Genomic DNA, 15,873 nt, shown 5'->3' with positions numbered 1-15,873 from the left:
ACAGGTTCAGCTAAATATGGTAGTGTTTAATTTATATTAATTTTTTTCTAATGGCGGAATGCATAAGAAAACTGGTTTCGTTTTTTAAATTTATTTTATGGCGTTTACCCTTATGTTATAACTTTATTGTACAGATCATTACACATACAGTACATAACTGTTTAATGACTATAAATTACAATAAATTAAATAAAAATAATTTATTATTTATCCTCTTGCTGACATTTGAGGAAATTGTACATAATTGTTGGCAAGGGCTTTCCACAAATTGTCGTAACTGTACCACACGTGTAAAGAAGACACCCCTGTTTCAAGACATGTGTGGGAATGTCATCGAGGGGACCCGACGGTCTTCATATTCCAGGGGATGGAACACATTAAGCTGTCTGCCAGAGGGGGGAATTGGGACAAGAAGATATTACAGTAGGAGGCCCAGTGGATCTTCAGGATGCAAACCATCAAACCACTGGGCCTAAATGAGAATACATCTTATCTGTCCTTTCCATAATGGTGGTTTTTAATACTGTTCCACCACACTATACTCTTTTTTGATCAGCCTGATAGGCTGGCTGTAAAGGATCTACCAGACACAGCTTCTGTGTCGACGCCCTCGGGTAATCAGTCGGCACCTGCTCCTATGTCTGTGAGACTGACTCCATCTTCCACCACTCAGGATGGCAGGCTTAGGAGTGGGAGAGCCTATCACAGCCTGGCCAGACGGAGCTAGCTCCCGCCCACTGTCTATTTATACCTGCCTTTCCTGTTCCTCCTTTGCCTGTGATTCTGCTCTGCTTGTTTCCTGGCTCTGCTGCTGCTGCTTGAACTACTGATCCTCTGCTTTTTATTGAACTTGGCTTACTGACCACTCTCCTGCTCAGCGTTTTGTACCTCGTGCACTCCTGGTTTGACTCGGCTCGTTCACTACTCTCGTTGCTCACGGTGTCTCCGTGGGCAGCTGCCCCGTTTCCCTAGCTTCTGTGTACACTTGTCTGTCGTGCACTTACTGAGCGTAGGGACCGTCGCCCAGTTGTACCCCGTCGCCTAGGACGGGTCGTTGCAAGTAGGCAGGGACCACTCCTCAGGTTCTGAGAGCCAGCGGGTGGGTATAATTATGTCCCGGCTCCAGGATGGGCCCTAAGAATGGGCCTTCTCCTTGGCTCCTGATGCCCCTGAACTTTCCTCCGTTGATCTTTTCTTTTCTGCTCTCGGGCTCATTTATGACGAGACTGACAAGACTGCCTTTGCCGAGAGTCAGCTGGTGACCTTACGTCAGGGTAAAAGACCTGTTGAGGAGTATTGTTCTGACTTTAGGAAGTGGTGTGTAGCTTCTCGGTGGAATGACCCTGCCTTGAGGTGCCAGTATAGATTGGGTCTGTCGAACGCCCTAAAAGACCTGCTAGTTAGCTATCCCTCTTCTGACTCCCTAGATCAGGTTATGGCTTTAGTGGTACGACTTGACCGACGTCTCAGGGAACGACGACTTGAACGTTTTTGTGCCTTCTCATCTGACTCCCCGATGATGCCTCCCGAGGTTCCGTTGCTTCGTTCTTCCATGGAAGACTCGGATGTACCTATGCAACTCGGGGCCTCCGTGTCCCCCCAACAACGTAGAGAGTTCCGCAGGAAGAATGGTCTCTGCTTCTACTGTGGGGATGACAAGCATCAAGTGAACAACTGTCCTAGGCGTAAGAATAAGCAGCCGGAAAACTTCCGTGCCTAAGTGATCATCGGAGGGGTCACTTGGGCGCCCAGTATTTCCCGTAGATATGAAACCTAATAAAATCTTGCTTCACTTTCAGGTCTCTTTTGGTGGTAGGTCTGCTACCGGCAGTGCCTTCGTGGATTCAGGGTCTTCTGCTAATATTATGTCTGTGGAATTTGCTATGTCTCTAGCTATGCCATTGATTGATTTGCCTAAACCTGTCCCGGTAGTAGGTATCGACTCCACTCCTCTTGCTAATGGTTATTTTACACAGCATACCCCTGTTTTTGAATTCCTTGTTGGCTCCATGCATTTGGAGCATTGCTCTGTACTGGTGATGCAGGGATTATTGTCCGATTTGGTTTTAGGCCTTCCCTGGTTGCAGTTGCATAATCCCACGTTTAACTAGAATACTGGGGATCTTACCAAATGGGGTAATGAATGCATGACGTCATGTTTTTCTGTTAATTCTATTTCTCTCCCTGAGGAGGTGAACACTCTACCTGAGTTTGTTCAGGACTTCGCTGATGTTTTCTCTAAAGAGGCCTCCGAAGTGTTACCTCCTCATAGAGAATACGATTGCGCAATCGATTTGGTACCAGGAGCTAAGCTCCCTTATGGTAGGATATTTAATCTCTCTTATTCCGAACGTGAGGCCATGAGAGAGTATATCCAGGAATGCCTGACCAAGGGTTACATTCGCCCCTCTACTTCTCTGGTAGGTGCTGGCTTCTTCTTCATAGGGAAGAAGGATGATGGTCTTAGGCCGTGCATTGACTACCGGAACTTGAATAAGGTCACTGTAAGGAACCAGTACCCCCTTCCTTTGATTCCTGATCTCTTCAATCAGGTTCAGGGGGCCCAATGGTTCTCTAAGTTTGATCTACGGGGGACTTATAACATTATCCGCATCAAAGAGGGGGATGAGTGGAAGGCTGCATTTAACACGCCCGAAGGTCATTTCGAATACCTCATCATGCCCTTTGGGTTGTGTAATGCTCCCGCGGTCTTCCAGAATTTCATAAATTAGATTTTAAGAGACTACCTGGGGGTATTTCTTGTAGTGTACCTTGATGACATACTTGTTCTTTCCAAGGACTGGTCCTCCCACATTGAGCATGTCAGCAAGGTGCTCCAGGCCCTTCGGGAAAACAAACTGTTTGCTAAGACCGAAAAATGTGTGTTTGGGGTGCAGGAGATACCATTTTTGGGTCAAATCCGCACTCCTCATGAATTCCGCATGGACCCCGCCAAGGTCCAGGCTGTGGCGGAATGGGTCGAACCTGCCTCCCTGAAGGCGTTACAGTGCTTCCTGGGGTTTACTAATTATTACAGGAGATTTATTGCTAACTTCTCGGTCATCGCTAAGCCTCTTACGGATCTCACTTGCAAAGGTGCTGATCTCCTCCACTAGCCTCCTGAAGCTGTCCAGGCTTTTGAGGTCCTTACGAAGTGCTTTATCTCGGCCCCAGTGCTGGTTCAACCCAACCAAATGGAGCCATTCATCGTGGAGGTTTACACCTCCGAGGTGGGAGTGGGTGCTGTCTTGTCCCAGGGTACCAGGTCCCTCACCCATCTCCGTCCCTGTGCCTACTTCTCCAGGAAGTTTTCGCCCACTGAGAGTAACTATGATATTGGCAACCGCGAACTCTTAGCCATTAAGTGGGCATTTGAAGAGTGGCGCCACTTCCTGGAGGGGGCTAGGCACCAGGTAACGGTCCTTACCGACCACAAGAATCTGTTTTTCTTAGAATCTGCCCGGAGGCTAAACCCGAGACAAGCTCGATGGACGTTATTTTTTACCAGATTCAACTTTTTGGTCACCTATAGTGCTGGGTCTAAAAATATTAAGGCTGATGCACTGTCGCGTAGCTTCATGGCCAGCGCTCCTTTGGAGGAAGATCCTGCTTGTGTTTTGCCTCCAGGTATAATAATTTCCTCTATTGATTCTGATTTAGTCTCCGAAATTGCGGCTGATCAAGGTTCAGCTCCCGGGAACCTTCCTGAGAACAAGCTGTTTGTTCCCCTGCAATTCCGGCTAAGGGTACTTAGGGAAAATCATGACTCTGCACTATCTGGCCATCCAGGCATCCTGGGTACCAAGCACCTCATTGCCAGAAACTACTGGTGGCCTGGGTTGCTTAAAGACGTTAAAGCCTACGTCGCCGCTTGTGAAGTTTGTGACAGGGCCAAGACTCCCAGGTTCCGACCAGCGGGCTTACTATGTTCTTTGCCCATTCCCCAGAGACCTTGGACCCATATCTCCATGGATTTTATCACCAATTTGCCTCCATCTCAAGACAAGTCGATGGTGTGGGTTGTAGTAGACCGCTTCAGTAAGATGTGCCACTTTGTGCCCCTCAAGAAACTACCCAATGCTAAGACGTTAGCTACCTTGTTTGTCAAACACATCCTGTGTCTCCATGGGGTTCCTGTCAATATTGTTTCTGACAGAGGGGTACAATTTGTTTCATTGTTTTGGAGAGCCTTCTGTAAAAAGTTGGAGATTGATCTGTCCTTCTCCTCGGCTTTCCACCCTGAAACTAATGGCCAAACTGAGAGGACTAATCAGTCTCTAGAACAATATTTAAGGTGTTTTATCTCTGACTGTCAACATGATTGGGTCTCATTCATTCCCCTCGCCGAATTTTCCCTTAATAACCGGGTCAGTAACTCGTCAGGGGTCTCCCTCTTTTTCTGTAATTTTGGGTTTAATCCACGGTTCTCCTCCGTTTCACCTGGTAGCCCACTGTCTATTTATACCTGCCTTTCCTGTTCCTCATTTGCCTGAGATTCTGCTCTGCTTGTTTCCTGGCTCTGCTGCTGCTTGAACTACTGATCCTCTGCTTGTTATTGAACTTGGCTTACTGACCACTCTCCTGCTCAGCGTTTTGTACCTCATGCACTCCTGGTTTGACTCGGCTCGTTCACTACTCTCGTTGCTCACGGTGTCTCCGTGGGCAGCTGCCCCGTTTCCCTAGCTTCTGTGTACCCTTGTCTGTCGTGCACTTACTGAGTGTAGGGACCGTCGCCCAGTTGTACCCCGTCACCTAGGACGGGTCGTTGCAAGTAGGCAGGGACTGAGTGGCGGGTAGATTAATGCTCACCTGTCTGTCTCCCTACCCCGTCATTACATAATCACAGGCCCATATACCTAGTCTACCCTGGTCCCTGACACAACTATGGACCCCCTTGAGACACTGGCTCAGCAAATGCAGGGCCTCTCCCTACAGGTCCAAGCCCTGGCTCAGAGGGACAACCAGCATGATGCTACCCTGGTAGTGCCCCCCACCTCACCTCTTGAACCCCACCTCAAGTTGCCTGACCGGTTCTCAGGGGACCGGAAGACTTTTTTCTCCTTTCGGCAGAGTTGTAGGCTCAATTTTCGCTTAAAGCCCCACTCCTCAGGTTCTGAGAGCCAGCGGGTGGGTATAATTATGTCCCGGCTCCAGGACGGGCCCCAAGAATGGGCCTTCTCCTTGGCTCCTGATGCCCCTGAACTTTCCTCCGTTGATCTTTTCTTTTCTGCTCTCAGGCTCATTTATGACGAGACTGACAAGACTGCCTTTGCCGAGAGTCAGCTGGTGACCTTACGTCTGGGTAAGAGACCTTTTAAGGAGTATTGTACTGACTTTAGGAAGTGGTGTGTAGCTTCTCAGTGGAATGACCCTGCCTTGAGGTGCCAGTATAGATTGGGTCTGTTGAACGCCCTGAAAGACCTGCTAGTTAGCTATCCCTCTTCTGACTCCCTAGATCAGGTTATGGCTTTAGCGGTACGACTTGACCGACGTCTCAGGGAACGACGACTTGAACGTTTTTGTGCCTTCTCATCTGACTCCCCCATGATGCCTCCCGAGGCTCCGTTGCTTCGTTCTTCCATGGAAGACTCGGATGTACCTATGCAACTCGGGGCTTCCGTGTCCCCCCAACAACGTAGAGAGTTCCGCAGGAAGAATGGTCTCTGCTTCTACTGTGGGGATGACAAGCATCAAGTGAACAACTGTCCTAGGCGTAAGAATAAGCAGCCAGAAAACCTCCGTGCCTAAGTGATCATCGGGGAGGTCACTTGGGCGCACAGGTATTTCCCGTAGATCTGAAACTTAATAAAATCTTGCTTCCCTTTCAGGTCTCTTTTGGTGGTAGGTCTGCTACCGGCAGTGCCTTCGTGGATTCAGGGTCTTCTGCTAATATTATGTCTGTGGAATTTGCTATGTCTCTAGCAATGCCATTGATTGATTTGCCTAAACCTGTCCCGGTAGTGGGTATCGACTCCACTCCTCATGCTAATGGTTATTTTACACAGCATACCCCTGTTTTTGAACTCCTTGTTGGCTCCATGCATTTGGAGCATTGCTCTGTACTGGTGATGCAGGGAATATAGTCCGATTTGGTTTTAGGCCTTCCCTGGTTGCAGTTGCATAATCCCACGTTTAACTAGAATACTGGGGATCTTACCAAATGGGGTAATGAATGCATGACGTCATGTTTTTCTGTTAATTCTATTTCTCTCCCTGAGGAGGTGAACACTCTACCTGAGTTTGTTCAGGACTTCGCTGATGTTTTCTCTAAAGAGGCCTCCGAAGTGTTACCTCCTCATAGAGAATACGATTGCGCAATCGATTTGGTACCAGGAGCTAAGCTCCCTTACAGTAGGATATTTAATCTCTCTTGTTCTGAACGTGAGGCCATGAGAGAGTATATCCAGGAATGCCTGGCCAAGGGTTACATTCGCCCCTCTACTTCTCTGGTAGGTGCTGGCTTCTTCTTCATAGGGAAGAAGGATGATGGTCTTAGGCCGTGCATTGACTACCGGAACTTGAATAAGGTCACTGTAACGAACCAGTACCCCCTTCCTTTGATTCCTGATCTCTTTAATCAGGTTCAGGGGGCCCAATGGTTCTCTAAGTTTGATCTACGGGGGCTTATAACCTTATCCGCATCAAAGAGGGGGATGAGTGGAAGACTGCGTTTAACACGCCCGAAGGTCATTTCGAATACCTCGTCATGCCCTTTGGGTTGTGTAATGCTCCCGCGGTCTTCCAGAATTTCATAAATTAGATTTTAAGAGACTACCTGGGGGTATTTCTTGTAGTGTACCTTGATGACATACTTGTGCTTTCCAAGGACTGGTCCTCCCACATTGAGCATGTCAGCAAGGTGCTCCAGGCCCTTCGGGAAAACAAACTGTTTGCTAAGACCGAAAAATGTGTGTTTGGGGTGCAGGAGATACCATTTTTGGGTCAAATCCGCACTCCTCATGAATTCCGCATGGACCCCGCCAAGGTCCAGGCTGTGGCGGAATGGGTCAAACCTGCCTCCCTGAAGGCGTTACAGTGCTTCCTGGGGTTTGCTAATTATTACAGGAGATTTATTGCTAACTTCTCGGTCATCGCTAAGCCTCTTACGGATCTCACTTGCAAAGGTGCTGATCTCCTCCACTGGCCTCCTGAGGCTGTCCAGGCTTTTGAGGTCCTTAAGAAGTGCTTTATCTCGGCCCCAGTGCTGGTTCAGCCCAACCAAATGGAGCCATTCATCGTGGAGGTTTACACCTCCGAGGTGGGAGTGGGTGCTGTCTTGTCCCAGGGTACCAGGTCCCTCACCCACCTCCGTCCCTGTGCCTACTTCTCCAGGAAGTTTTCGCCCACTGAGAGTAACTATGATATTGGCAACCGCAAACTCTTAGCCATTAAATGGGCATTTGAAGAGTAACGGTCCTTACCGACCACAAGAATCTGTTTTTTTTAGAATCTGTACGGAGGCTAAACCTGAGACAAGCTCGATGGACATTATTTTTTACCAGATTCAACTTTTTGGTCACTTATAGGGCTGGGTCTAAAAATATTAAGGCTGATGCACTGTCGCGTAGCTTCATGGCCAGCCCTCCTTCGGAGGAAGATCCTGCTTGTGTTTTGCCTCCAGGTATAATAATTTCCTCTATTGATTCTGATTTAGTCTCCGAAATTGCGGCTGATCAAGGTTCAGCTCCCGGGAACCTTCCTGAGAACAAGCTGTTTGTTCCCCTGCAATTCCGGCTAAGGGTACTTAGGGAAAATCATGACTCTGCACTATCTGGCCATCCAGGCATCCTGGGTACCAAGCACCTCATTGCCAGAAACTACTGGTGGCCTGGGTTGCTTAAAGATGTTAAAGCCTACGTCGCCGCTAGTGAAGTTTGTGCTTGGTCCAAGACTCCCAGGTTCTGACCAGCGGGCTTACTATGTTCTTTGCCCATTCCCCAGAGACCTTGGACCCATATCTCCATGGATTTTATCACCGATTTGCCTCCATCTCAAGGCAAGTCGGTGGTGTGGGTTGTAGTAGACCGCTTCAGTAAGATGTGCCACTTTGTGCCCCTCAAGAAACTACCCAATGCTAAGACGTTAGCTACCTTGTTTGTCAAACACATCCTGCGTCTCCATGGGGTTCCTGTCAATATTGTTTCTGACAGAGGGGTACAATTTGTTTCATTGTTTTGGAGAGCCTTCTGTAAAAAGTTGAAGATTGATCTGTCCTTCTCCTCGGCTTTCCATCCTGAAACTAATGGCCAAACTCAGAGGACTAATCAGTCTCTAGAACAATATTTAAGGTGTTTTATCTCTGACTGTCAACATGATTGGGTCTCATTCATTCCCCTCGCCGAATTTTCCTTTAATAACCGGGTCAGTAACTCGTCAGGGGTCTCCCCCTTTTTCTGTAATTTTGGGTTTAATCCACGGTTCTCCTCTGTTTAACCTGGTAGTTCCAACAATCCCGAGGTAGAGGTCGTTCATCGGAACTGTGCACAGTCTGGGCCCAGGTTCAGAAGAACCTAGAGGTGTCCCAGAGCATACAAAAGATTCAGGCAGATAGAAGACGTTCTGCTAACCCCTTGTTTGTGGTCGGGGATCTGGTGTGGCTATCTTCAAAAAATTTGCGCCTTAAAGTCCCGTCCAAGAAGTTTGCTCCCCGGTTTATAGGGCCGTACAAGGTCATTGAAGTCCTTAACCCTGTTTCCTACCGACTGGAGTTGCCCCCGTCTTTTCGAGTACACGACGAGTTTCATGCCTCTCTCCTTAAATGCTGCTCCCCATCTTTGGCTCCCTCGAGGAAACCTCCGGTCCCTGTTCTCACCCCTGAGGGGGTAGAATTCGAGGTGGCCAAGATTGTGGACAGCAGGATGGTCCAAGGCTCCCTCCAGTACCTGGTCCATTGGAGAGGATACGGGCCTGAGGAGAGAACTTGGGTACCCGCCCGAGATGTTCACGCTGGGGTATTGCTCATGAGGTTCCACCTTCGTTTCCCCAATAAACCAGGTCCACCTAGAAAGGGTCCGGTGGCCCCTCATAAAAGGGGGGGTACTGTAAAGGATCTGCCAGACACAGCTTCTGTGTCGACGCCCGTGGGTAATCAGTCGGCACCTGCTCCTATGTCTGTGAGACTGACTCCATCTTCCACCACTCAGGATGGCAGGCTTAGGAGTGGGAGAGCCTATCACAGCCTGGCCAGACGGAGCTAGCTCCCGCCCACTGTCTATTTATACCTGCCTTTCCTGTTCCTCCTTTGCCTGTGATTCTGCTCTGCTTGTTTAATGGCTCTGCTGCTGCTGCTTGAACTACTGATCCTCTGCTTGTTATTGACCTTGGCTTACTGACCACTCTCCTGCTCAGCGTTTTGTACCTCGTGCACTCCTGGTTTGACTCGGCTCGTTTACTACTCTCGTTGCTCAGGGTGCCCCGTTTCCCTATCTTCTGTGTACCCTTGTCTGTTTGTCTGTCGTGCACTTACTGAGCGTAGGGACCGTCGCCCAGTTGTACCCCGTCACCTAGGACGGGTCGTTGCAAGTAGGCAGGGACTGAGTGGCAGGTAGATTAGGGCTCACCTGTCTGTCTCCCTACCCCGTCATTACACTGGCCTTTAAAGGCACAAGAGGGTGCTTCCCACACCCTGTGTGTTGTATTGGATCCTATAAACGTCGTGGGTCTGGTGTGATTATTGTCATACCCCTATGTAGTTGTTCCCTATATCTCGTTGTTTTTGCTCCTCTATATCCGATCCATTGTTTTGGACAATATCCTCCTTTATAATCATCATTATCCCTCTACGGAAATGTCGCCTTATAGAGTTCGGAATGGCAGCTTGAAGCTCCGCCAGTTATCAATGATGCTGTATGCATCATCTCTATTGGCCGCAAGGTAACCAAGGAGACTTCTCGGCCGCGTCACTCTAACGTACTCTAACGTATTGTTGCCGATTGGTGCTGGCTCCGTGCTAACGCGACCAGAGGAGGTAGGGCTAAGTCTTCTTTAGGTCTGTTGTTTCCCGGCGCGCACTGGACCAGGTATCAGTGTCTAGTGTACGCTGGGTTACATAATACAGCAGAAATGTGCTTACAAATGTTCCCCTGAGAACATAGGGGAGCAGAAACGCGTAGGAAAGTGTTTGTGCTTTAGTGGCTACCAGACCATTACAATATTTGCTATGTGGTGTCAGCTGTTGGTAACAATATTGAGCCTATACGCCTGTATACAGATCTTTATTTGGCATTAGTGCACAGCTTTTAATTTAATGCTATCAATAAATATATACATTTGAAACGTTTAGACAGGCATTGAATATCTTTTATTCCTAATTTATACCAGATACTTTAACCTATTGTAATATTATTATACCACCTTATAATGCACTGATGTACTTTGCCCAGATTACCTACAGTATACCCCCACATTATAAACTGAAATACCTGTAAAACCCCAAACAAAGCTACCACCAAGCTAAATCTGTGTTTCAAAAGCCAAATAGCTGTCCTTTCATTCTGAGGGTATGTTCACACGGTAGCTGTCATTTACGGCTGAAATGCCAGCCTGTTTTCAGAAGAATACGTCGGCAAACCCATTCAAATGAATGGGCAGATGTTTGCCAACGTATTGTAGCCCTATTTTCAGGCGTAAAATGAGGCATAATACGCCTCGTTTACGCCTGAAAATAGGTCGTTTGAACCCAGCCTGAGGCCTGCAGTGTGCCGAAACAGCAGTTTACTTCCACATATATGCCATTGTCATACCCGAGAGAACCTGCTTAACAATTTATGGTGTGTGTGTCTCCAGTGGCACAAGCTGAGCCCAACATAAGGGGCACTGAAATGGCATATCTGGAAAAATTGCAACTTTCAGTTTGCACCGTCGCTGTGCATTTTGTTCTGGAAAACACCTGTGGGGTCAAAATGATCACTACATCGTTTGATAAATGGTTTAAGGGGTGTAGTTCACAAAATGGGGTAAATTTTTGGGTGTTTCTTACTTTATTTAACATCAGAGTTCTTTCAATTGTGAGTAATGCTGTGTGAATCAGCAAATTAGACCTCCAGGTAAAAAATTAAAGGGGTTTTCCAATACTTTTTTTTATTTCTTAAATCAATGCAATGTTCCTCTATTAAGATATTAGTGCACTCTGTCTAGCTTTTTCTTGATAATAAATGGTTTTAGTAACATTACTCCCTATTGTTTACCTGGAGAGGTTTGTTTTGCTCAGTAAGTTCATTCCTCTTCTCTTCCTGTGTTTCTCCTCCCTGCATGCACTGCTCTAGTCCCAGCATGCAATGTGCATGCAGCAGTGCACTTGCTCCGCCTACTACACCCAGCTCTACTAACTTCTGCAATCCCAGTCTTCATTTTGGTGCTCTCATTCTATTACTGCTAGCACAAGCTGAAATCACTGGATATCTGCGTTTTTAAACAACACTGACCCTATATGATGATACGTAAAGTTTGGTCTTTATAATTATAAGTTTTCTAAATGTATATTAACTGTTTATACAGTCTTAGTTTTAAATACTGTATTTTATATATATATATAAAATAAAAAAAATTGAATTCTAACATGTGAATTGGGATAAAAGGAGCAATACCTGTGGATCGCCGCTGCATCCTGTGTCGGAGATTCACAGTGAGCAAGAAAAAACTAAAGGGAAGCAGCGCTCCTAACTAGCCATCGATGAAAAATAATTCCCCTTCATGTAACTCTGCTACCTGTCAACTGAAAAGTCATCCACCACAGGGAAAAATGTTAGTCCATCATGTCTGATTCCCAGGTGTTTCTTTGCGGTACTCCTCTGTGTGGAAACATTTTTCACTCTGGCAGCTGATTTTTCCATTGACAGGTAGCAGAGTTACACAACAGGAAAACAAATTCCCCATCATGTAACTCTGCTACCTGTGAACTGAAAAGTCATCGGCTGTTTGAAGGGGGTGCACCGCTCGTATAAGCGCTGCTTCCCCTTACTTCATCACACTGTGAATCGCTAACTAGTTCGTATAGAAGCGAAGTATTGCCTAATTATTTTTTTTGGGCTTCCAGTTCAGTTCTGAAGTGGCTTTGAGGGGCCTATATATTAGACACCCCTATGAAACACGACATTTTAGAAACTAGACCCCTCAAAGTATTCACAACAGCATTTAGAAAGTTTATGCACAAAATGTTTTACCAGAGAAACGCAACTCAATACTTATTGTCCAGATTCTGCAGTAGAAATATCCCACATGTGGCCCTCGGGCGGTAATGGACTGAAGCACCGGCCTCAGAAGCAAAGGAGCACCCAGAGGATTTTGAGGCCGCCTTTTTATTAGGCACCATGTCCGGTTTGAATAGGTCTTGTGGTACCAAAATAGTGGAAACCCCCAAAAGGTGATCCCATTTTGGAAACTAGACCACTTGAGGAATACATTGTAGTTTTCTTGGGGTGCATGCAGCTTTTTGATCAGTTTTTATTCTATTTTTAAGTGGCGCGGTGACTAATAAACAGCAATTCTATTGTTTTTTAATTCTATTTTTGTTACAGCGTTCACCGTGCGCTATAAATGACATATTCACTTTATTCTATGGGGCGATACGATTAGGGCTCATTTACACGAGCGTATTATACGTTTTTGCAACGCGCGTCGCAGGGACCTATGTTACTCTATGGGGCCGTGCAGACAGGTACGTGATTTTCACGCAGCGTATGTCCGCTGCGTGAAACGCACGACGTCCTATATTTGTGCGCTGTTCGCGCATCACGCACCCATTGAAGTCAATGGGTGTGTGAAAACCACGCATGTCGCACGGAAGCAATTCCGTGGGACGCGCGTGATTCACGCAACAGCACTGTAAAGGATGAATGAAAACAGAAAAGCACCACGTTCTTTTCTGTTTACAAACATCCAAACGGAGTGTCATAATGATGGCGGCTGCGCGAAAAGCACGCAGCCGCGCATCATAAAGGGCTGACACACGGAGCTGTTAAGTGCTTTTTGCGCACGCAAAACGCCGCGCTTTTTGCTTGCACAAAACGCACACGCTCGTGTAAACTCGGCCTTACGGTGACACCAGATGTTTATAGTTTTTTTATGTCTTATGGCGTTTGCACAATAAAATACGTTTTGTAAAAAATCATTCACTTTTTGTTACCTTATTCTAAGAGCCAGAACTTTATAATTTTTCCATCAATAAAGCCGTGCGAGGACTTATTTTTTGCGTAACGAACTGTAGTTTCCATCAGTACCATTTTTCGGTAAATGCAACTTTTTGATCTATTTTTAATACATTTTTTGGGAGGTGAAGTGACCAAACAATTGTGATTGTGGTACGGTTTATTATTATTTTCTTTTACGGCGTTCACCGCGCGGGATAAATAACGAAATAATTTTGTAGTTCAGGCCGTTACGGACGCGGCGATACCAATTATGTATCGTTTATTTATATATTTTTATTAATAAAAAAGGACTGATAAGGGAAAAAAAGGGGGATTTTTTTAACTTTTAATTTCTTATTTTTACACATCTTTTTTAACTTTTTTTTTTACTTTATTACTTTGTCCCACTAGGGGACTTGAGGGCAGGAGGCCCTGATCGCTATTCTAATACACTGCACTACATCCGTAGTGCAGTGTATTAGAACTGTCAGCTATTCACTGACAGCAAGCATAGTGGGTCCTGACTTTGTCAGGACCCACTAGGCTTCCGTCGATGGCATAGCCGGACGCCTTTGTTTGGTGTCCGGTTGCCATAGTAACCATCGCCGGCCGCTATCGTGTAGCAGGCCGGCGATGGTAACTTAACCCCTAAAAACCCGCGATCTCTATAGAACGCGGCTTTTAAGGGGTTAGACAGCGGGGACACAGCGATCGGTCCCCGCTGTAGGAGCTGCGGCAGCTGCTGTACGAGACAGCAGCTGTCACAGCTCCTGCACCTGTCGGGAAGACGGCCGAAACGGCCGTTATTCCTGCAACTTCGTATACACACCGCTACACACCTTCAACCTTGCGCATGCGCAGTGTAATTTACACGGCCGCTGAAGACGCAGCCACATAATTTCACAGAGCATGCGCGGTGGAGTGTGTTCACCACGCATGCTCTAATTCAATAAAGAAGCACGTGGTACGGTTACGTCATTTTTGACGTAACCGTACAGTGTGTAAGCCGGAAACCGGAAGCAAGGCAGAAGACCAAATGGACGGGTCTGCACAGGAAGTGCAGATTTTGCATTGCTAAGGGGACGGCGACGGAGGAGGATATACGACGCTACAGCCATCTGATGAAACGTAAGTACATTGGAAAGTTATATCTTTTTCATTGTTTTATTTAAATAAATGTAATTTTTTAGTTCCGGAATACCCCTTTAAATTAAGGTCACATGTATGGTGTTTCTAAAACCAGGAAACACAGTATAAAAATTAAAAAGCTGTGTTTTCAACGTGGCACAAGCTGAACACAACATATCTGGCACTGAAATGTCATATCTGTGAAAACTTTTTTCTTTTCAGTCTACAACAAAAAAATGCTCACTACACCCTAGATTAATAACTTGAGAAGTGTAGTTTCCAAAATGGAGTCAATTCAAAACTTTAGAATTAGAGGACTCCCTGAAAATGTTTCCGACTTGGAAGCAGTAGTGCATGATCTATTTAAGACTCTTCACCCAGACCTACCTCAGCACTACCATGATATCGACAGGGTCCATGGAGCTCTAACTGCTCCTAGGGCTGATGGCCTAGCATGCGACATTGTGGTGAAACCACACTACTATACTGTCAAAGAAAAGATAATAAAAGCTTCTCGGGAGAAATAAACCGTACTACTACGTGATGCTACGATTCAAATTTATACGGATATTTCCCCTCGTACAATTCAAAAAAGACGAAGTTTCAAACCCATGTTTCAAATATTACAGTTCAAGGACATCAAGTATAGATGGGCGTTCCCATTTAGTCTGCTGTTTTCACATTACAACTGCACACACTGCTGCTCTACCCTCCAAGTTGGAGAGGACTTGTTGAAATCTCTGGGATTTCTTACCAAGGAGAGACAAATCACCTTGAAACCGCAATCTTCTCTACGAGACAAAAATCCAACGGATAAGATTTCATCCCTGTGGACCCTGAAGTCCAAGAACTGTTCACCCTGACGTCCAGAAACCTGAGTGACACGGACTGATTCACTTTCGGAGTTATTTTGATCCTGTAGAGATCTGTCACACTGCCATGTCCGTGGCTGCGGGCCGTCAACTCCTATCTCCCCCTGACAGCCGCAGCCACGAGTCAGCAAGCGCTGGCCCCAGCCTCCTCCTCAGGAGATGCCTGCGCTCGCTTCCACTCACCTCAGCTGGATCCCGTAGGGTGCGTGCACATGCTCGTGCCCGCTCTTAAAGGGGCAGCGCGCGCACCGGACTTTGATGAACATGAGGCCGTGAGTACCCTGGACTATAAGAGAGGTCCAGCCCCCTGCTTTGATGCCTGATCGTTGTTGTTGTTTCCCTAGTTTGTCTATGCAATGGTCTCCTAGTGTGTTCCTGTTCCTGTTCCCGGCATTCCATACTATCCTGGTCGAGTACTGTGCTGAGCCTATGTCATGCCGTGCTGTATACCATGCCTGACCTGCTTCACCTCACCTGACGTCTACCTGCTGCCTAGTCCCAGCCGAGCCTGCCTTGCTACTGTCCGAGCTGCCACAGGTACCTATACGCAGGGCCGGCATTAGGTTGGATGGCGCCCTGTGCGGGATTCTCTATTGCTGCCCCCCACAAAGCAAAAAACATAACCACATACACACACACACATATATATATATATATATATATATAGACACGCACATACTGGAACATATATACTATACATACATAGAGGCACGTATTTAGACATACAGGCAAATATTCATACATTA

The sequence above is a fragment of the Rhinoderma darwinii genome, chromosome 1 (genome assembly GCF_050947455.1).
Source record: "Rhinoderma darwinii isolate aRhiDar2 chromosome 1, aRhiDar2.hap1, whole genome shotgun sequence".
Taxonomy (NCBI): Eukaryota; Metazoa; Chordata; class Amphibia; order Anura; family Rhinodermatidae; genus Rhinoderma; species Rhinoderma darwinii.
This window is presented reverse-complemented; position numbering follows the sequence as displayed.